Genomic DNA, 24521 nt, shown 5'->3' on the forward strand with positions numbered 1-24521 from the left:
CTTTAGCAAATATACTTTATTACACCTATATTATTTTCATGCGTTTGCTTTTAAATAAATTGCATTGGTCGTTGTTTTCTATTGTTGGTGAGTGGTCACTAGAAACTGACATTTTTAAAATAAATTATACTTTGAGAGAAAAATGTTACAGAACTTTTATGAACAAGCTGGAAAAAACACATTTCTGCAGCTAAATTCTAGAGAGATGGAATTTGCCTAAAGGTTCCGCTTGGCACAACAAGTAGGGGGAAACATCACTTACAACGCAACTTTTACAACGACATACCATTACAACGCAACTTTTACATCGCAAAAACTTTTACAACGCATGTATTTACAACGAATGTTTTTACAACGCAGGTACCTTTACAACGCATACCTTTACAAAGTAAGTATTGGTAAGTATATAATTATTTTTTATATGTTATATGTTTGGGGTAAAGGGGTATTTTTTAGGGTTAAGGGGTATTTTTGGGGTTCAGGGTCAGTTTTTAGTTTTTGGGTAAAGGGGTATTTTTAGGGTTCAGGGTCAGTTTTTAGTTTTTGGGTAAAGGGGTATTTTTGGGGTTCAGGGTCAGTTTTTAGTTTTTGGGTAAAGGGGTATTTTTGGGGTTCAGGGTCAGTTTTTAGTTTTTGGGTAAAGGGGTATTTTTGGGGTTCAGGGTCAGTTTTTAGTTTTTGGGTAAAGGGGTATTTTTGGGGTTCAGGGTCAGTTTTTAGTTTTTGGGTAAAGGGGTATTTTTAGGGTTCAGGGTCAGTTTTTAGTTTTTGGGTAAAGGGGTATTTTTGGGGTTCAGGGTCAGTTTTTAGTTTTTGGGTAAAGGGGTATTTTTGGGGTTCAGGGTCAGTTTTTAGTTTTTGGGTAAAGGGGTATTTTTGGGGTTCAGGGTCAGTTTTTAGTTTTTGGGTAAAGGGGTATTTTTGGGGTTCAGGGTCAGTTTTTAGTTATTGGGTAAAGGAGTATTTTTGGGGTTCAGGGTCAGTTTTTAGTGTTTGGGTAAAGGGGTATTTTTGGGGTTCAGGGTCAGTTTTGGGTTTTGGGGGTACAGGGGTACAGGGTAAAAATAAATTAAAATTAAATTTAAATTAAATTACATTAAATTATATTTTTTTAAATTAATTTACGATTATAAAATTAACATATACTTACCAATACTTACGTTGTAATGGTATGCGTTGTAAAGGTACCTGCGTTGTAAAAACATTTTTTGTAAATACATGCGTTGTAAAAGTTTTTGAGTGTAAAAATTGCGTTGTAAAAGCATGCGTTGTAATAACATGCGTTGTATCAACATAGATCCCAAGTAGGCCACTATAGGAATGGTCTCAATGCTGCGGCTGAGCTGAACATGTTTTCAAGAAGAAAATGAATCAATTTAAACTAATGTGAATAAATGTGCTTTGTTCCTTTCATTAACATTTTCCCTTTTGTCTAATTCTTCGTATTTGTCTCTTCTCCCCCAGGGCATTATGGCTCTTCATAATAGGACCTACTATTCAAAGAATTTGACTTATGAGGGGATAGACAAGAATTTGGCCAACTTGGGATCATCTGTGGTTTTTTTCTTCACTGCTTTCATTGGTATTCTTGGAAACTCTGTCTTTCTTTGGACCTTGAGAATCAGGATGAAGAAGACAGTCAACACTGTATGGTTTTTCAGCTTGGTTTTGTGCAGTTGGATTTTCTCAATGACCATGCCAATCCTTGGAGGAGCTGCTTTGCTTGATTTCCACTGGTCATTTGGTTTAGCAATGTGCAAAGTGGTGTACACCCTTATGTCTCTCTGTATGTACACTTCAGTGTTCATCTTGACGATCATTAGCCTGGACCGGTACATCCTAGTTTTCCACCCTGTCTGGGCCAGGCGTTACAGGATACCCCGAAGGGCTACAATCATCTGCTATTTCATCTGGAGCGCAGCTTTCATGTTCAGTGCACCGTGCCTGGCCTTTCAAGGACTCAGGCATTATGAAAAGAATAAAACCATCTGTATCATCAATTATTCATTTTCGGATGACTGGAAAACTCCAGAAGTACGAACCAGAAGAACGAAAATCCGCCTGTACCTGTTCTTAATCAAGTTTCTAATTGCATTTCTTTTACCATTCATGGTCATCACTTTCTGCTATGTCAGGATAGCCTTCAAGGTGAATGTGAGAAGCCTGTCAAGGTCAAGTAAATTAATTAAAGTTATAATGGTCTCTGTGGTGTCATTCTTTGTGGGTTGGACACCAGTCCACCTGTTCGGTTTCTTAAGTTTCTTCAGAGGATCTGTCCCACAGTTACTGATACAAGCAAGTACGCTGGCAATCACCATTGCATCAATGCCTGCTTCACTCCCATCTTTTATATTTTCATCGGTGACAACTTTAAAACAGTTTTTACAAAGTCTGTTCTGTACATGATCGAGTCCAATTTCCATGAAGAAATCGGCTGAACTGTGGTTCTCAAAACAGACCAGATGAGTCTCAAATTACCCAAGAGGAATTGTCTACAAAAGCATCAGAGAGAACATGCAACAGCTTGCCCTGCTGGAAATATTGATATGTGTGTCCCCCTCCTCAAACTATGTAACCCAATCCTGCATAAGACATTGCTTTAATTTCTCTTAAAAAAGGACTATCAGATGGAAGATTGCCTTTTACCCTCCTTGCTTTACTTGCTGCCTTATTATTATTATCATTATCATATAGCGCCTGAATCGACCCCCAAAGGGGCATCTCCGCGCTTGCCTTGGGAACCCGTCCTGGCTTTTCCCTGTGAGATAGCCCCTAGAGGGTATCCCCAAGGTGAAAGCCAGGCATCCCGCCGCGGGGGGGCCGTTGTGGAGATTAAGCAAGCTTAATGCCCAGAGTTGCAGAGTGTGAACCCATGATTAGGTCAGGCACCGAAGCGAGAATTATCGAGTCCATGGACATTTGAGCTCAAGACCCTGCCGCGTCGGGAATTGAACCCTGGTCCCGGGTCTGACCTCTGCTTCAGGGTCTGCCTGCTCTAACCAGTGAGCCACACTTCTCCACCTTACACCTTTGCTCTCACTACAATTAGCTTTTTCCTCACCAAATATTTGGAATGCATACCCTTACTACCGTTGACAATGCTTCCCTTTTCCCCCTCCAATCCAAGGATCCTAAAATCATTAAGGACCTCATTTAGAGGGTTGAAAGTACTGACATACCTCCTATTTCAGGAGGATAGACTGAGTGCGAACTAGAATCCTGAGGCAGAATTTTCCACAGATTTCTATCAAGGTGGAGTATAAAATTCAGCTGACAAACTCCAGCACATATTTAGAGTTTCTGCTAGAATTCAGATGATTTCCGGGTCCCTCCAAACTCTAAATAAGGCTCTAAGGGGCATATTACCAACAACTAGCGATAATTTTTGTCTCTAACTTGTTTAGAGACAAAAATTATCGCCGCACATCGGCGATTTTTATCGCAGATAAACCTTGCTATTAGCAAGGTTTATCGCAAATGCGATAAAAAACAGCTGCAATGCATGAATATCGCTGAAAAGTCAGCGATATTCATGCATTATCGAGGAAATGCTCTTAGCCATGTTATCCACCTCCCATTGGATAACATGGCTAAGAACTGCTCAGGGCAGGTGTTAGCTTTTGGAGATATTCAAGCTTAGCGCGAATATCTCCAAAAGTTGGTAATAGGAGATAGCGATGGTAGGGACTGTTTCCAGTCGCTAACATCTTGGCACGCCCACTTTGCATATCATTAGTGATAAATATCACTGACATGCAAAGCGGGGCCCAAGATGGTCGCTATCTCCTATTAGCTGTCACTAACTGGTGTTAGCGACAGCTTTGTAATAGGGAGAAAGCCAAAAAAGCGGAGATAAACCCCCTTGATAATATGCCCTTAAATTTCTTCTCCAGGGGTCTGCCCTGTCAAACATTTCTATCCAATCATTCTAACCTATATATATCATACATCCAATGGCTTGTAGACCCCCAATTCCATGAAGTATAATGTTGTCTCACTTTCAATTGCAAAAAGTTTTCAAACGCTCTAAGTAATTTGCTTTCTTATTGCCTTTTCTCTCCCAAACAATGGAGGGCCTTAACTTTTATCACTTCATTTGCCTTATCTTCACCCACAATCTTCTCCTCTCCTCTACTGTTATATTACCGGGTTAGGCCCATGTAGCGAAGCAATTTATTTCTTACATTGTCCTCAAAATAACATTTTCAGCTGTGAACTTCCGCACATATTTGCGTGCACAACGTTACATTAGTTTCCCTGGAAATAAACCTGTTTTCACATCTAGCTTCGCACAACATTATCACAATGCCCTGAAAATCATGTTGAAGGTCTCTTCTCACACTATGTACACATGTCATCTTTATCTATATCCACAGGGTGACAGGGTTATCTACATATCCACAACATCACTAATCTATACTAAGCATGGGCGAATTTTGCGAATCTCGCGTTCGCGAATTTTGCGGATTTGCGAACTCGCAATCCGCAAAATCCGCGAATTCCCGCGAATTTGCGTTTTTTTTTTTTTTTGTGTTCGCGCGTGTTTCTGCCAGTTCGCGAGGGTTTTTACAATTTCGCAATGTGCGAACTTACCTGTCGGGTCGCAAGTTTTGCGAACTTGTTGTTTCTACGTGTCCAGCCTGTTTGGGACACTCTTCTTCATCACTGCCACTCTCTGTCACCACTGCCACTCTCTGACTACTCATGCCACCCTCTGGCCCACCCATGCCACCCTCTGTTTCATCACCACACCCTCTGGTTGTCCAGTGTACATTATTTTCGGCAAAGCAAAGCACACCTTCCCTGCCTCAAGTGACCTGAATTAATTTGGGGCTGATTAATGTGTCACAGAATATTTTTTTAGCTGGCACCTGCTTCCTTAGTGCTTCCTGATTAGTGATCTTTTGCACTTGCTAAGTGCTTTCATTGTTGCAAAATTAGTTACCACACCTGCCCTGCCCCAACTGACAATAATGAATTAGGGGCTGATTAATGGATTTTAACTTCCAGCCTGGCTCCTGCTTGTCTCCCTTAGCTGTAATTCAGGACCTTTGTGGCATATGTGTAACTATTCTGAGGTTCAGAGCAGGGTCACATAATAGTTGCAACTGGCAACTGAACTCTGGAGAGGCCCCTCAGGAAGCACTACAGGAAATGGCTACTAATGATGAGCCTGAACTTTTGAACCTGGTAAGTAGTTTCAGTTTTGCTAAGATCGTATTTCTGCAATTTAGCACTTACTTGCGGGGTGCGAAGTTGTACTGGCAAGCCGCGAACAGTGCGAGCAAGCCATAAAATCCGCTGCTCGCGGATTTGCGGATTTCACGGGAAATTCGCAAATCTCGCGGATTGCGAATTTACCGAAAATCCGCAAAATCCGCGAGCGAAACGGATTTTCCGCCCATACTTAATCTATAAGCACATCACAAGGTTTCATTCTATTATAAAATATGAGCATCCTGATAGATTAGTAGAAGAGCAACTTCAGCCGACAATCAGGGTCCCTGCATGCTGACACTTCATCACTGAACTCTCATGAGGGGTGTCGAGTTTGTGGGTCCTTCATCCGCTCCCATCAGGTAATGGGGTTGGATCGTCTCTTGAGGGGATTCTTAGCACCACACTTACACACACTCTAGGTACACTTAGAGTAGAATTAGCATAGTAGGAATACGCCAGCTTACTGCGTTGTTATGTGCCTGCATACATACATACTTTTAGCACCTTGGTAGAACAATATATACTTATTATGCTTTTGGTGCTTGTAATCACTTTTATCTGCTTCTGTCTGTTAATCATTGCAGCATACATATTTGTTACGCGAATAACATTGGTTCAATAAACCTATTGAACACGTTCCACTGTGTATTCTCTCTATACTTCTCTGTGAAAAAGTGAGCATGAGTGACTGAGCATAATGTTCTGTACTGTTTCCATGTTCCCAGAGGGGTCAGGGTTGTCATGTTCAGTGGTTGCGAGAAACCATTTGCTTCCTGATAAGGTTAGGGGGCTTACAGTGGAACTGTGAGCTAGCTGGTCTGTAGGCCAACATATCCTGCGGGTGTCAGGAAACACTCTAGACACAGTTGTCCAAAAAGGCGCAGATCATATGGATTAAAAGGACTATACAACCATACCCTGGGGTCTCTTCCTGTCATTTAAGAAACAGCCACCAGTTGCCACTGCGTGTCAACACTAAGTAAAATAATCAGCTACCCGCTATTATCCTTATCTTCACACATAACATAAGTATTTGTGAAGTGCACTTTAACCAAGAAGAGTATCTTGGCACTGAATAGCAGTTGCTTAGTGTTACTCAACTCAGTGGCACTCACTTTATTGACCGTAGAAGGATGAAATGCAGTGTGGACCTGCAGAATTTGAAGCTGTGACCATGAAGTCAAACAAAGGCTCCTTCAGCAGCGCTGCAAGGCCCCAGGGCGGTTATGCGCTATACAAATGCAATTTTTCATTTCATTTGCCCACTAATCCACAAGATCCCCCCTTATCAATTTTGAAAATCAGTTGCTTTTTATTCTTTCAGACACCAGGCTGCTGCTTGTCCATGAAGCAACATTTCTTCCATACACTCCTCATTTTGGTTTTCTGACCCACCCTGCCGCACTGCGCTTTCATACATCACATAAACAATAGCCATGGCCCCGTCTGCACACAATCTTTAATACATCTTTGTAAACATTTCCTTCAGTCCCTACCCACTTAGGGGCATATTACCAAGGGGGGCGATAGGCAATTATCGCCAATTTAGCGGCCGTTTTTGGCCGCTAAGCAGCGATAACTCTATCGCCCTATTAGTATGCTGTCGTTAACTGATGTTAGCGACAGCTTTTAGGCGATAGCGAGCGGTTTGGGGCCGCTTTGCATGTCAGAGATGTTTATCGCTAATGACATGCAAAGTGGGCATATCCAACCAGTTAGCGACTGAAAGCAGTCGCTACCGTCGCTATCGCCTATTAGCAAGGCAGGCGTAGCGTTGGAAATATTTACGCTAAGCGCGAATATCTCCAAATACTAACACCTGCCCAGACCAGTTCTTAGCCATGTTATCCAATGGGAGGTGGATAACATGGCTAAGAGCTTTTCGTCGCTAATGCGTGAATATCGCTGTATTCTCAGCGATATTCATGCATTTCGCCGCTATCGCTGGATATTTTATCACAATGGAGAAAAACGTTGCTAATAGCATGTTTTCTCCGCTAACATATCCAGCGATACGCAACGCTAAAAAAATCATCGCTAAGCCTATTTAGCAACAAATATCGCTACTTGTTGGCAATATGCCCCTTAGTTTCATCCCCATATCTACATTCTGGTATTACAGATTGAATGGAAAGCTCTCCTCACTGAGCAGTGGGCAGTACCAAGTCAGCCATGATGCCCCCTACTGATGAGTGAATGCCTACAGACTGAAAGACATCTCCTGCTTACACATACACTTGATCTTACTGGGAACTTAGAAACTGTAAATATGTAAATATGATTGTATTTTGAATGTGTGCCCCCACTCTGCATTTCTCACTCGCCAACTCTCATTACCTTGCTAGTATTTGCTATCTAAATCTATGTACAGTACGTCAACTACAATGGCTACTGCCGAAATAAACTTGGCTCTTAATTAAGGTATTACAAATCGCCAGTCTTTTTTGTTCTCTGTGTGTTTTTTTAGTAGGACACGCAGGAGATTAGACATGTGATGTGCCAGCTGGAATCCTTTCATGTTTGAGGACAGATGATGCCCCCTGGGGGGGGCAGGTAGGGGGGAGGGGGAGGTGCCATATTAGAGTTTCAATTATATGAGACTTTCCTAGGATATGGCTCCGATTATCTTTTAAAGTTTACAACAAAATTATTTTTAATGAGGAACACCAGACTGCAGTGACAGTCAGTGGGAAACAAGCCATCAAAGTTCTTGGAGCCAGATTACAATCCATTGTACCGGTGGCAGGACAATGTCTGCACCTCGAGTGCCATGGGATGATGTTGATTGATGCCAGGGCTACTTCTGCAATTACATTTTTTGTTTAAATTGCTTTATATTTGGGTCAGTGCAATTTCCCACCAACATTTTCACCTACTTTGAGAGCTTACCAGACGATTAAATGTTTTTGCACAGATCAATACGTGCATATCTTTGGTCAATATCAAAAATCTCAAAATAAATTGTTATTGGAAGCTGTGTTTCCTGAGTTAAGCATTTTCGAATACTTCAACTGCAAAACAATACACATAAATTACAAAAAATCCTTCATTCATCAACCACATTTTGACATATTCTATTAAATAATCTGAGGATATTAATTTAGGGCCACATTTACAAGGAATTAACGCAGCGTGGAGCCGCAAGCCATTTGGCTTCACCGGGCTGCGTTAATTCCGAAGCACAAAGATGCGTCATATGTACAATGATATGATGGATCCCTTTGTTCTCCTCTGTGCTGGCGCAAAATTTTCTGTCATGTGCCGACACAGGTACCATTGCACCATAACCATAGTGCAAGGGGGGAATGATTGTGGATGTGCAGGAAGGTGTCGCCTCCTGCACATAAACAAACTGAAATTGTGTTTTTAAACTTCTATGTATGGTGCTTCATGCAACACTCTTATAGTTGAAAAGGGTCATTTTTTTTTAAGATTGTTCATGTGCAGGAAGAGACACCTTCCTGCACATACACAACCATAAGAGGCGATTCCCTTGTTCTATGGGCCTTATTTATGAGCACCCTGCGACACTTTTCTGCTGCAATTGGGTCACTTTTCATGTTGCAACGATAGAGTAAATAATGCGCCACTTTGCACCATATTTAAATAGTGAAACATTTAGTTAAATGTGTCACTTTGTAAACCCCTGCGCCACATTATACCTGAGTCAGATATAATGTATGCAGGGTGGGCTTCCCCCGCAATAAAGCCTCGTAGAAGTAGCGCAGTAAAATCTATCAGATTTCACTGCGCCACTTCTAGGACACCACTGTGTCAAAACCTAACGCCTGCCTCCTAGCAGGCGTAAGCGTGATGCAGTGCAATAGGTATAGGCCTCCCATGCATTGCTGGAGCTGGGTCATGCTTATGACAAAACTTTAGCAATGTGTGAGTTTTTCTCTAACAGATAGATCAGGATTCCTGACGCATCTGTCAAACCTTGAGAAATGGAGCACATCACAGTAAATACGGCTCATCCATGGTGCCACAAGGAGAGTGCAGTGCGAAGTGTTGCATCGTTGTTTTATTGCAGCAATGCAACACTTTTCAGAAACGAGGCCCTATGTAGGCTGCAATTCATAACATGCCTCAAAAGAGTAAAATACCGAGGAGAAATTTAAACATTTCTCCTTGTTGCGCCTCCCTATGTCTTCCTTGGGGAGGCATAGCATTCTGACTCATTTCATGGTTTACGTATTCGCGTAAATCTGTAAATGTGGTAGAATCCATGGGTGTTGTGTGGGAACACCCACAGCAACACCCTTAGCACGTCTCTTTTACGCACAGTGTTGCGTGTAAATATGGGGCAGCAGGTTGCGCCGCCAGAGCATCACCAATGTGACGAACCAGTATTGCACAGGGCTTGTAAATAAATCCTTTCATTTTTAGCTTCCAACTCCAGAATTCCTTCCCAGATATTTAGGTGTGGTGTTTGATAAGAGAGTTTCTTTTTAAATGTAATTTTATAGATCTAAGGGCAAAAACTGTGGTTTTAATTCATGCTTTTAAAAGTTTAAAAAAACAAATTGTTGAATTGTCAATCTTATGATTATATTCTTAAAGTCATGAAAGCTCAGTGAGAGCCAACTCTGTTAGATGGCTGACCCATTACTAGGGGGAAAGATGTAAAGCTTCTGGATTTATTAGTTATCAAGGCGTTTAAATCAACTTTTGTGATCCCCATATCAGTAGGGCAAGCAGGTATAAGACTAGAGTTTGGTCTCCAAGGGTAGAGCTTGGTGTCAGCCAGAGCTTTTTTGAAATGTATGTTCTCTATGTTTTCTGCTGCCCCTGCCTCCTTAGGGAACTTTTGCTGGATTGATATAAATAGGTCTGCCTACACTGTTAAATGGAGATCTCATATTTCAACATGCCTAAGGGATATTGGTCTGCAAGTAGCACTTCAGGAATTGACAACGCCCAATTATAAGTTGATTTAAAAAAAGCAAATTAAAGATGAATACCTTAAATTGGATAAAATCGTGTTAGCAGGGAAAAAGCATGCATGGTATGTGTTTCATTCATATCAGCCGTTATATACCCAGCCCTAGTTGAAAGCATACTTCTCTGCTAAAATAAAAAATAGCTTTTTAAATCTGCATATGGGAATAAATCTGACAAAAGAGTGTATGCAGCCCTGCACTGAGCAGTGGACGGATACCAACTGCAGATTATGCGGATGGCAACAAAAATCATTAGTTCATATAGTATGTGTGTATCCTAAACTGATTACAATTCGGTGTATTTATTTAAAACCCCTATTTCTGAAGATTGGTGTTAGAGCAGCAGGCCAGGCACTTGTCAGGTCCTTATCTGGTGAGTCGATTCCGTTGGTATGCCAGCTAATAATAATTTTACATGCAGCTGAAAAATGTTTGGTATCTCTAGTTTGAGATGTATTAAAATTGTATTGCCTGAACTTAAGAGATCGTCTGCACAGTCAGATACCTAGTAGTACAAACTGAACCTATTGTATCTATTTTGGGAAAGACATATTTGCTGCACTTCATTATCGTCCTGGTCCTATGAAATTACAATTTATGGCACAATGGCAATTTAAGACAAAATAGGTGTAATATTTTGCTATTTTTTAAATAACTTTGTTTCATCAATGGAATTACTATTTATAGCATAAATTATATCACCTGTGATCCTCTGCACAGTTTGATACCTAGTAGAACAAGTGTATATGTTTTCCTGGTAATAACTAAGCAATGTAATAATTGAGACAACCCTGGGTCAGACCTAATTGATGCACTTTATTATTGTCCTTGAGCTATGGAATTACTAATTATGCACATTGACACTTTAAATCTCGCAATGTGTGCAATATCTTGCTATAGTAATCATTGACATTTTCAAAAATTAATTTGTTTCTTCTTGTAATTAGTTTTTATTGCATGATTTGGTCTATGTTTGATTTTAACACATATTTATAAATGTGTTGGTGCAATTGTTAATAACATTTGAAGTACAGAGTTCACTGTGTTTATCTATTATGTGATTGTGAAGATGTTTTGATTGCAATGATTTTTATTAATCACGCAATAAAGAATTAAAATCTAAAATCTAAATCATCCCGTGTACAGAAGGTTATAAAATGTTATTTATGTACACATTATTAATCTGTTATTAGTATTCTTCTAAGCAGTCAAAGACCACAGGTTAACAACACTTACATAGAACATCCTTGGTCTAGTCCGTGGCTAGAAATGTGAAATGTGGCTTAAAGGTCAGAACCAAGTGGGCACCATGAGGGTGCTAAAGAAACAAGCACATCCCTGAACATCACCAACACCTGCTCTGTCAGAAGCGGTGCAGACAAGTCTATATCAGCAGAGCTGGCCTGCTGCCTCAGGAGATCTACCTCAACCATTTGCATCTCATTTAAATACAGTGCCAGGAAAGATTCCTCCTATGAATAGCAGGAGTATTTATTGATAAGCGATTGAGACAGAAAGTAAGCCCAGAAGGACCTCCAAGGACAAGACCCACCTACAGGTACAGTTTGATGCCTGTGTCGGTATCGTGGGAGCTGTGAAAGGGTCAGAGATGCGCTGTCAATAGTTTGCAGCCCTAACTTGCAGTAGTGAGTTTGTGACCTTGTGACCTTTGGCACACGAGGGGTTTGCAGGTCCGCCCTGTTGATCCTTGATTTATATTTGCATCTTTTCCTCCTATGCTGTGTTGGTATTTATCATACTGACGGACATTTGTTACAGCCTGGCAGAGGGAAAGGCAGAGGGAAAGGCAGAGGGAAAGGCAGCTGAAGCTCAGGGGAAGGACACGATTTTAACCCCCACATGCATCATCGTGTTTTGTATTCGCAAACGGTGCGAATCGCAGAATTTGGCCGTTTGCGAATGCAAAATCCAATTTTGGGATGCATCATTTTTTTTGCGAAAAATCGCATTCTAAGAATTCGCATATTGTTTGCGAATTCGCATATTTGTCGCAAAAATAAGGAATCGCATTTATTTAAGAAAAAATGGCATGCATGAAAAAATGCTATTTGCGATTCTCTAAAAAATCGCTAATAGCATTCCCTAAATTAAGAAGAGCTCAGACTAGGTGTTATTTTTTTCCTAACCAAAGTCTCATGTGATTTTGATACCTCTTGGTATATAAGGCACACTCTGACCATTACATTTCCTTTCACCATGGCTGCAGTCATAGTCTTGGCACGTAGGCGGAGATTGAGAGCTGCATTGAGGCGCAGAGTAGTGAGTGAGAGGATATTTAGGGTGCGCATAAATTTATTTGGCCAGACTGAGGCAGAAATTTATGATAAGTACAGGTTAAATGTTGATTCTATACTGGAATTAATAGCTGATTTGGATCCTATACTACAGAGGGCCACCCTAAGAACCCAAGCCATTCCTACTCATGTCCAAGTACTTTGTTGCCTACATCTTCTGGCTTCTGGTTCATTTCAAGGTGTGATTGCCATTGCTGGGGGGGTGTCACAGAGTTCCCTTTCAAGGTTTTTCAGAAATTTTTTAAATGCTATGTTGTTGAGGATCAGGCATTACATCGTTTTTCCAAGTACTCAGCAGGAACTTTTACAGACAAAGTTGGACTTCTATAATATGGCTCATTTCCCTCATGTTATAGGCTGCATAGATGGTACTCATATTCCCATATGCCCACCTTCTCACAATGAGTACATTTTTAGGAATAGAAAATTGTATCATTCATTGAACATTCAAGCCATTTGTAATTCTAAAACCATAATCACAGACCTAGTTGCTAGTTTCCCAGGAAGTGCTCATGACTCCTACATATTCAAACAGAGTGCCATATATACAAAGTTGGAAGCTGGACATTTTGGAGATGGATATTTACTGGGTACGTTATCATCTTATGTTGTTGATATTGTTTTCAGACAAATGTTTTGACATGTTTGCAATCCAATGATATGTTGTAAATGTTTCCATAGGTGACAGTGCTTATGGTGTGAGAACATTTATCCTGACTCCTTATCTGAATCCGACAACCCGCAAAGAGCAAAATTATAACCAAGCTCATATCTCTACCAGAAATGTGATTGAGAGGACATTTGGAATAATGAAATCCAGATTCAGAATACTACATAAAACTGGAGGTGCATTACAATATCGGCCTGATGTCTGCTGCAAAATTGTTGCCACTTGTGCCATGCTGCACAATGTTGCCATGAAAAGAGGCCTTGGATTGGAATTTGAAGACAACATCCCAAATAACCACAACCAACCTCACCAACCCCAACCTAGAATCAATGGTCCTGATGCAGCAGAGGGAAGGAGAAGGAGAGCAGAGATAACTCAGCATTACTTTTAAATAAAGGTATGACACAGAACAAACATGCTTTTGCTGTAACTTAGGTATTTATTGCAGTTCAAAAGTAATTTAATGTGAGCTTCCATTCAAATTTATCTGCTCTGTGATAACAAAAATGTCATTTGAATGTAATATTTAAAGGTATGGATATTGTCATGCAATAACAGTGCAAAATAAGGTTCACAAAATATTCACATATGATTCATTTTTTCCTTCCTCTTAACCCCAATGCCTTAACCTTCACAGGGTTTGAATTAATGTTTTTAAGGGTATCTTTGCCTACAATTCTGACACTTCTTCTTTCTGAAGCAGCTTTGATTTTTACATTTGCTGGGTCTGAAGAAGATGCAGTGACTGCAGACTCTGGATGACAGATAGTACTTGGCCCTTGATGGTGGTCTGAAATGAGGCCTTGCATTGACTTCATGCCAGAGGCCAGCTCACCATAACATTTCATCATTCCCTTTTGAATGTCAACAGTAGTTTCAATCAATTTTGAAGTGTTATTGCACATTCTGTGCATGGCTCTTGTGCTGGAATGCATATTTACAACTGTTGATCTTTGCAAAACTGCACCCTGGTTACCCTGCATTACTTGACTTAGTGTCTCTATTGCTGCTGTCATGCGTTCCATTTTGTCTGAAGAGACATTGACCATGTTGACAAGTGCTGCACTCATATTGTTAATATCTTTGGCTATATTGGTGATTTTTCCCTTGATAACCCTTATATCCTTTCCTTGCAGGCGCTGTACTTTTAATAACTTCCTCTCAATGACACTGCCATTTACAATGTCATCCATTGCATCATGATTTTGGACAGGAACTCTGCGACGCCGGAAGAATTGTCGCAGTCTTTGACGCCTGCCTGGGACCCTTTGTGCAGGCTCTGCATTCACTGTTGCATTTGGGACTGCAGTGTTCACATTATCCTCTGCCTCAGATTCAGTGTCTACCAGTTGACGCACTCTGCGTCTTTGAATTTGAGGTTCCACAGTGGGTGAAGGTGGTGGGTCAAAGTTATTTGCAGTATCATTTAATAAGTCTTGTGTGAATGACTCAGCAAATTGAATGAATTCAGCATCCAATTCTGCATCTAAAAAAGAGACAGTGGGAGTAAACTGTTAGAAAAGTATTCCCAATGCCTGTTTTTGTTTCACAGGTTAACATATGACACTGATATATTGAGGTATGCTTCACAAATACTACTACAACTGACTCTACCTATTTTTTACATTGATCCTGTTTTCTTGATAGCAATAAAAAATTTTGGAAAAACTACATGTCCCATGATGCCATTCTTTTAACCAAAATGTACCATATATGTGATGCACTCTGGCCAAACATCTACTTTTGACATTTTTATCATTACAAAATTCATCACAAGTAATGCAGTCAATGACATTTTCCTGATTTTAAATAAAATTTACCTTGACTTGTTCCTGGCTGCTCAGAGGTGTCTATGTCATACACTCCAACCACTGCTTCTGTAGGTAAAGTCCCTTCTACTAGTTCCTCCCAAGGGGTAGTTGGTATGTCTTTTGGTGTACCCCCTCCAGTTTTCTTTCCAGATTTAATGCGTGTCGCAATCTTCTCTTTGGCTCTGCTGCGCAAATCGTACCATCTCTTCTGGAGATTGCTGATGTCTCTGTGGGCGACACCTACAGCATTGACCTTTGCCTGTATTGTGATCCATATTTTTCTTTTGCAAGCCTCAGGTACTTTTAGTGAGCTTTTTCCAAAAAGCTGTTCATGCTTAGCTGAGACTTCTTCAATTAATACCTCCAATTCTTTGTCACTGAATTTGACTTTCCTTTTCCTGGGCTGCTGCTGCTGCTGCTCCAAAACCACATTGCTGGCCTCCATATTCAGAAGAGAAAACAGTGACCTCTCCTGCACCTTCCAAACACACTCCCCAAACTGCCAAATTCAAGTTGAAGGTAGCCCACAGGTGTCTTTAATTAGTTTCAGAGGCAGGCACACTGTAATCACTTCAGTATTCATCATGTGTGTATTTTCCTTATTAGCGATTTCGCAATATGCGAAATCGCTAATAAGGAATCGCATTTTCCTTGCGATTCGGTAAAAATAGCGATTTTTACCGAATCGCAAAAGAATTGCGATTTTATTGATGCATCTCATATTGCGAATTCTTATTTGCGATTCCTTATTTTTCGCAAATAAGAATTCGCAATATGACACAATGATGCATGTGGGGGATTATGTGTTATTGGTAGCAGAATGATAGTTCATCATCAGTAAATGGCAGAGTTCTTAAACCATAAAATGTATTTTCCATCGATGGCAGTGATGTTTCACTTAATAACATTTTCATCTCTAATTTTAAAATCAACAGCAAAGATCTGTTTACACATTGGGGTCAATACTTCAGATCAATTCAAACATCACCGACAGAAAACATTTTATATGAGACGGCTCAAGAGACACTAAAATGCGGTAAGTTAGGAGTGGGTTTATGAGGACAGTGGAATTAAAACAATCCAAAGCATGATGGGAAGATGGAAGGACTGGCACGGGATGGAGGAAGAGTGGGACTGAGGGACTGGTGAAAGATCTAGCTGTCCTTGCCTTGGTCCTGGAAGTGAGAAGGCACCCGCTCACTGAGTAAGGGTTGAAACATGTCCTTGTGGCACTGAAGGTGAGCAGTCATCAGCTCACTGAGTAAGGGCAGTGAAACAGAAGCCTTAGATGTCCTCATGATCCAGGAAGTGAGAAGGCATCGGCTCACTGAGCAAAGGTAGCGACACAGAAGCCCTAGTGTAGTGAAGGAAAATCAGGATTCATGTAGTTTCAAGTATATATTTATTTCAAGTGGATGGAACAAGATGGTGTGTCCATAGGTAGTAATTGAGGATAATAAATAAAAACGACCACCAGGAGCAGGCTCTTTCAGCTCAGCCCCAAGGTCCCAACTGAACTCCTCAGAGCCAGGGAAACCAACATTCTAATACATCATCAATCAGTGCTAACATTCTACAAGGTGGCAACAGTGGATGAGCAAGAAAGGAGAGAGGCAGACACTACACATCTGCCTCTTTTATATTAGGAACAATATGTTAGATGTCACATAGTATTAGCAAATTAACCAAAGAGAATAATAAGGAAATATCATGAAAATAATAGAAAAAGAGAATAGTAAGGGAATATAATGAAAAGAATAGAAAAGAAAAGGAAGAAAGAAATGAAAGAACAATGTAATAATGAAAGAAAGAATTTCATTAAGAAACAATGTAAGGATGAGTGAAAGAATTTCATACAAAAATAGAAGTTAAGGAGATAGACCATATTCTCCCTCAAAATGAATGAAGGAGAAGACGTAACAATTCAGTAACAAAAGATCGAAAACAGGACAAGAATATGAACAAAAGGGAAAAACGTTGAGGGTTCATCAAAACACAACTGTTTGCCAGACAGGTATGGAGATGAACACCAACGAACATCAGAGAAGGAAGAAGAAAACAACCAGAATATAGAAGAAAAGTACTCCTGAAAGAAGAAACCAGAAGGAAATTTCTAGTTAAATAGCGGAAAGAAAGGTGAGAACATGACACCTAAAAGGAGTACGAATATAAATGAAGTTTGAGGTAAAACCTTAATTGCCAGGAATATAAATGAATAAAATCTTTGTGCAAAGGAGAAAGCTGGCATAACATTTGTGGAACAATCACAGAGCTCATGAAGAAGAATTAGGAAGGTTCCATGCAGAGAACCATCAAAGTTGAAAACTGACGTCAGCAATTATAATATAAAACAAGAATGTACATTCAATCGGAAGAATCGCAGATAAGTAGAAAATTACACTAAGTAGCTTGGAAAGCAAAATTGCGAAATGCATCATAAAAATGAAATTAGAACCAAGCATTAAACATTGAAACATTAACATAATTAAAGTACTGGTACTTATATCTCCTGCTTATAACAATCATAGTGAATGGAATAAAATAGCTTGGACAGCAAAACTGCGAAATGCATCATAAAAATGAAATTAGAACCAAGCATTAAATAGTGAAAAAATCAATGTAATTAACCCCTCCCACGCTGGTGACGGAACCGCTCCGTCACGAACCTCGGGTGGCTGTGCTGGTGATGGTGCGGTTCTGTCACGGCCTGCTCGGAACGCCTGCCCGGCAGCGATATCGCACCTGCACTGAGCGTTCTATTGAGCGGGCGGGTCGTGAAGGAACCGCTCCGTCACAAGCACAGTCCACCCAAGGCTCGTGACGGAGCGGTTCCATCACCAGCATGGGAGCGCAGCGCGGCCCTCCTCCCCCCAGCACTGCGGCGGAATTGCCGCCGCAGCGAAAGGGTTAAAGAACTGGTAGTCATGCCTGCTGCATTTAACAATTATATAGAAAGGCAAAAATATAGAATGAATAACATTACAGCGCACACCAAATACAATAGTACTTTACACAATATACATTAATCAATAGTACTGCATCAGAAAATGGTGAGCGAATTCTCAGTGTGTTTCTGTTGAAACAAAAAAATAAAATAATAAAAGTGGTCACCGTTGTCCATCAGTGAATATATCAGGAAACATTACCGGCTGTGCTCACAGAATGCAGGGACACATGCGTGGCGTAGTTGTTCATGTACAGTTCGATTACGAAGAGTAGATACAGGGAAACAGTACCTGTGTTTAAATAGGAAGATCCTTTGAGGAAGTGGGATGATACATTCACTAAGAATACCTCGTACACTTTGAACATTGTAATCGGTGTCAAGCCAGTAACTGTGTGAATTAGAAAGATGAAATAGTCTTAAAAACAAAAACGGAACATCAGAAGAGGAGATGAAGTAGTTGCTTGATGATGAAAACTTTATTGTGTCTGAACAAAAAAAAAACTTGGTAGGCGAACAGTGGAATTCCTAAGATGGAGGCACGTTTTATTACGCACGGCTGGGAGGTTCATGGTGAGAGTGTGCTTCACAACGTTTGAAGAAATGGCACAAATCCAGAACGTCACAACTGAGGATTCAGAGGTTAAAATAAACACTGTCACTGAGGGAATAGCACGAGAACGCTGTGACGGTGGTATACCCTCTTGCTTATTTTTGAACGTAGAATGGCGGATCAACTGCCAAAAAGTAACTAGCTTTGCCGGACTTTAAAGGCATTAAAATATATATATATATATTGTAAATAAGTGTAGTATATGCCTTAGTAAGCTATGTAACTTTACTGTGTTAGTATGTATTGTTAGTTTCCATTTAAGCATGATTGTATCCATTTGAATAGCTTGGTTCCATAAGGCTATCTATGCGTTTACAGGATTTCTTGTTTAAGGTCAAGTATGTTCCAGGAGCTAAAAATGTCATTGCGGATTTTTCGAGTAGATTTTCACTACCCATCTTTGAGGCAGACAGGAATTCTTGGAATGATTTTTCTGTCGCAAATGTTGTTGCTAATGACAAAGTTTTTGAATCTATATCATTAGAACAATGGATTTCAACTGATTCCGATGATAGTATATTGAGTATGGTAGAGTCTAAATTTGAGGATGGTTGGATGGATTTTTCTAAAAAGGACTTAAATGATGTCTTGAGGGGTTTTTGGAAAGTCAGGGATGAGCTCTCCATCTCTGATAATTTTCTTATTAGAGGTGATAAGATTATTCCTCCTGAATCTCTTAGGGATAGAATTATACAGCTGTCTCATGAGGGTCATCCTGGAATTTCTCGAACAAAGTCTAGGGTAAGGGATCAGTACTGGTGGCCTGGAATGGATTCTAAAATTGAGAAATTTGTCAGGTCTTGTGTCAGTTGTGAGATTTCAGATAAGTCTAAGAAAACTTTTAATCCACCACTGGGTGATGTGACTTCTCCGAATCTTCCATGGGAGGATTTAGCTTTGGATATTATGGGTCCTATCACTTGGTTTTATCAAACAGTGAAATTTATCATTGTTTTGGTGGATTTGTTTTCGAGGTGGTTTGATTTAAAAGTGGTCTATAAAGTTAATGCTACTAATGTAATTGAATTCTTAGAGAAATTTTCTGTACAAGAAGGTTGCCCATCATCTATTCTTACTGATAATGGCACACAATTCAAGTCTAAGGAAATGCATTGTTTCTTTGTTTCCAAAGGAATTAAACATAAACTATCTCCATTGTATCATCCTTCTTGCAATGGAGTTGTGGAGAGTCTTAACAGGATTATTAAAAGTACTTTACAATTGTGTATCAAGTCTAAACTTGGGTGGGACAGTGAGTTATTGAAAATGTTATGGGCTTATCGCGTGACACCCAATCCATATTTGGGTATGAGTCCTTTTTCTCTTATGAGGTGTAGGAAACTGTTATCTAAAAACAATCCTGCTTGGATGAAGAACAATGAAATGTGTTTTTATAATATTGATGAGGTAAAATCTAATCTTGTTTTGTCTCAGACTAAAAATAGGATTTATCATGATAGAAAACATGGTTCTAAACTGGTCAAACTACATGTTAGACAATGGGTTTCCATAAAAAATCCTAGAATGGTTTGTAAAGGTCAGAGCAAGTTTAGTTCTCCAAGGAAAATTGCTAAGATTCATCAGAACTCAGTTACCTTGGATAATGGTGAGAAATGGCATCTTAGTCGTTTAGCATTATCTCACCCAGTAGTTGTCAGTGATCCTTGTGATTCTAGTCAAATTTCCATGAAGAAATCCCGTGGACATTTTTGGTGTTTTGATAAACATGAGTGTGACAAAAAAAGTGTGAATGATAGTGAGATTCACTTTGATGACGATTTACCATCTTTTTCTTCAGAATTGAATGTAATCGAAGAGGATAATTGTATTAACAATGATAAAGAACAAGCAATGATTAATAGTAAGAAATCCTTGTTTGGGAGAACAGTAAAGAAACCAATGAAATTTATTGTTTATAAGTGATTTTTTTTTTTTTTTGGAAAAAGGGAAGATATGTAGTATATGCCTTATTAAGCTATGTTACTTTACTGTGTTAGTATATATTGTTAGTTTCCCTTTAAGCATGATTGTATCCATTTGAATAGCTTGGTTCCACGTTCTCTATGACTCGTGGTATGAGTTACTGATCAGTTTCTGTAGACAGCTGATTTGTATTGACGTGCCTTTTTATTCGGAGTAAATCTATTACTTGGATCAACTGAATTCTGTATTCTACTTCACTACAATAAGTCTCTTCACCGAAAGCCAAAAACTCTACAAATTATAAAAATCCAAGGGTAATCAGAGGTTACGGATCTGTGTGAACAAGGTGAATGAAAAATAATATCGCTTATGCGGGATGCTGTTGACGCGGAAAGAGGAAGGTAGATACTTTCCCACAGCACTAGAAAGTTACACTCCCACATGGGAAACAGAATCAAGGGTCCTCTCTCACCAGACCTTAAGTTCATCACTTTGAAATGCAGAATAAACCACGGAGATTGAAATAGGGACAACAGCACATCAGGGCAGGAGCTCTCCTGAGCAACGCCGCACAGAGGAAGCAGAGAATCCTAACGTTGAAGAACAAGCAGAAAGAAAGTGCCACTTCCTTCTTGGCAGCAGAAAAAGGAGAGATAAAGATAGTGGGCATGTAGAAGGCAGGAAGCAGGCAGGCATAATTGCCGCAGGGACTGGTACTGTTGGGATGAGGGCAACCAGTGAAATGGTCACTGGTGGGGTTCTTTGTGTGCCAGTATGCTTGTGAATTAGTAGTCAGATGAAAACAAAGTTAATTACCTTGAGGTTGAAGTAGTAGGCATAAGTTCGCCTAAATCGTTGCCATTGTAGTGAAGGAAAATCAGAGTAGTAATTAAGATAATAAATAAAAAAAAACACCAGCAGCAGGCTCCTTTCAGCTCAGCCCCAAGATCCCAACTGAACTCCTCAGAGCCATGGAAACCAACCTTCTAATACATCATCAATGAATGCTAGCACTCCACAAAATGACAACAGTGAATGAGCAAGAAAGGAGAGAGGCAGACACTACACATCTCCCTATTTTATAATAGAAACAATATATCAGCAAGGAAGGAGAGAGGCAGACAAAACACCTAGCTGTCCTCATGGTCCAGAAAGTGCAAAGGCACCGGCTCACTGAGTAAGGATTGTGACAAGGAAGCTCTAGATGTCCGCATGGCCCAGAGGGTGAGAAGATCTCAACTCACTGAGTAAGGATCATGACGGTGAAGATTTGGGGGGATGAAGCGCCATGGTTAGCGACCAACATTTGCGGTTACTCTTCATTGTCCCAGCTCATTTCGGCCGTTTCTCTTTTCCCCTGGGCATCTTCAAAGATTAAAACGTGTGATGAGGAGGACCAGTTAGGAGGACATTCAGGCTCTGGAACAGCGCAACATGAATACAGAGACAAGTAAGGAAGGGATGCACAGATGAAATAAATCCCACAAAAGAAAAGACCATAATCACAAATGTCATTTTAAAATAATTTTATGGTGCCTGATTTTACTGGGCTAAAGATTCACTGAAGTCAAGAATCAGTGGAGTTAGAATGCAGAGCATGCTGTTGAGTCAGGACAGCTACATTAGGAGAGTCAAGTTATTAATGCACGGTCTCCGTGGAGACAGACATCTGCAATTGCCTTTGGAGTAAGGCATCCATGTATCAATGGTCTGTATAATTAAGGGTCAAGGGGGTTTCTATATTCTAAAGTTAGGGGTCAGAATCAGTTGAGTTTTTGCAACGGAATCAGTTTTTTAGACAACCAAGCTGTCATTTGTGGCACTTGGTGGCCTTTTCCCTGCTTGGATTGCCAGCGCACATTTTCAAGTCCTGGTGCCAAGAACTTTTCAACCCAGAGGATTCTAGGAGGTTCTGTGGGGCATTCTAGAATTTGGCAAAGGAAGGCCTCAGGTTACTGTCCCCTGAGGACAGGCCAGGGATTTGCCTTAGTCATGCTCCATGCAGATCTAGTTAGTCTCTTATTTGAGTTTCATGTCCAGTAGGAGTTTATGAATGTTTGCAGGTGGGTTGGTACTTTCACAATTACATAAACTCCTGCTTGGAGTGCCACCTAATGACCAGGTTCTCAGGCGTTTACCTGAACAAGTGTTGATCTCTGTCTGAGAGATCTAACTCAGTTGTATTTAGAAATGTTTGTTCCAGGGGAAACTGAGAGACCTAGTGGATATCTGTATCTCAGCCCTGAAAGCAGATGGACGTTTCCTATAGTTACTTGAAGGACAAGCAAATTGGCCTTGCCTTGGTCATCGACATAGACTTTCTGCAGCTCTACCCTGAGTCTGACCAGAGCTTGACACCCTGAATAAGACTGGGAGCTTTCCCGAGTCTATCGGAAATATCAGTCATTCTTAGGAAAGCCACAGGTCAGTGCCTGAAATCGTAGCCCGGGTGCTGCCGCTGAACAGCTGAGAGGACCTCCAGGAACTCTAACTCTCTTGTCTTATAGGTGACATGCATGGCAAAGCATGGCAGTCTGCGATAGGCATCTAGAACTTTAGATTTAGAGAGAAATGTGTGCATTTGCACCATTATTGATAATTTGTTCGACCCCTGACTGGTAACCTTACCACTAGCACATTCTCTCTTTTCTGCTGTGTATGAGATCTTTATCATCCTATTGACATGACTGTGCTTTTGTCTAAACTGCTGTGCCCACAATAAGTGTGTGCGCACGCACACACACACACACACACACACACACACACACACACACACACACACACACAGAGAGACTCCCACACAGAGACTCACATACACACTCTCACACAAATTCATAAATAGATAGAGAGAAAACACATAACAGGAAACTGTGTAACAATGGTATATTTTGTCAGTGAGTGGCTCTGGTGACATTTATGTATCACGAGACTGGACCTTGGCTGATCATGAACCACAAGATAGCAATATAGGATCATATATTATTACATATGTTACTCATTCCATATTATGTTTCATTATTTATTAAATTATTTTAGCACTCTTTAGAAATATTTGAGTGTTCTCCATTTGATTTTCTTTGTTTACTTGAGACTGCAGATATGTCTGTCAATGTTTTGAGAAATTTATGTTTGTGCTGGTGATGAAGAACTAATATTTAAAATGTGATGTATGCAACATTTATATTATGATATCAGATTTTAAATGCAAAGCTCAGTGGAAGGAAAAAATTAATTAAAACGTGCATTCTAAAATGTGCTTTTATTTTGTTACACAGTGACGCTATATTGTAAGTTCAACTCGACATGTATAAAGAAAAGAAAAAACGTGATAGGAGATGTGTGTTCTTCATTTACAGAGTTTATTTTCACACACTGGGGGTGGATTCATTATTACATGCTTGTCGCAAAGAATGTCAGATATGTAAAATCTACTTTTGAGCTGTAAATGCTGTTGCCAAAGAATCCTCACCAAAGCCCATTGTTGTATCAACAATTTATTCTATAAAGGCAAATCAATTCTAAACATTCAAACTCCAATCAGTGCTGAATGTGAGCTGCATGTTGAATATATTGCGTCTTCAAGCTATCTACCACAAAATAAACAAGTGATATGAAAAGAATACATAATGAGTACTGATGGAGCTAGATGTTGAATAAAATTTCGTTCAAACTCGCAAAGTTAAACTTCCATAGTACATATGACAGTACTAATAGCATGTGTTGAAATAATTAACCTACTTAGTTTAAAATTGCAGACACTACATGTGGGACTAATGTGCTTCTATGTTGCATTTGCAAGTGCGTGGAAAAATAATAAACTAACCTTGTCTATTGTCTTTGTCAGTATTAAATGCGGCTGTTTAATTAATGGCATGTGCTATATTATTTGTGTGCAATATGTTTTGTCATGTCTTTTCTGTGGCAAAAGCTCGTGGAGGATCCTTATGGCCTAAAAGAAGAAGGTTAATATAAATGCTGCTATTTGTGCTTTGGCTAGGTAACATAATTAACCCGGTTAATAATTAGAAGAGGGGTGGGTAACAGAATGGGTCTCAATTCTGTAATTAATTGATGTCTTGTGT

At 40.0% G+C, this 24521-nt stretch overlaps 1 protein-coding gene and 1 pseudogene across 1 annotated transcript in view; both read left to right on the forward strand.

Annotated features, from left to right (window-relative positions):
- Positions 1 to 24521, forward strand: part of LOC147701121 (putative G protein-coupled receptor 33) — a 371578-nt gene that overhangs the window by 143168 nt on the left and 203889 nt on the right. The gene's annotated exons all lie outside the window — the stretch shown is intronic.
- LOC147701124 (putative G protein-coupled receptor 33) lies at positions 1471 to 2438 on the forward strand (annotated as a pseudogene).

This window comes from Lissotriton vulgaris, chromosome 7, assembly GCF_964263255.1.
Source record: "Lissotriton vulgaris chromosome 7, aLisVul1.2, whole genome shotgun sequence".
NCBI lineage: Eukaryota > Metazoa > Chordata > Amphibia > Caudata > Salamandridae > Lissotriton > Lissotriton vulgaris.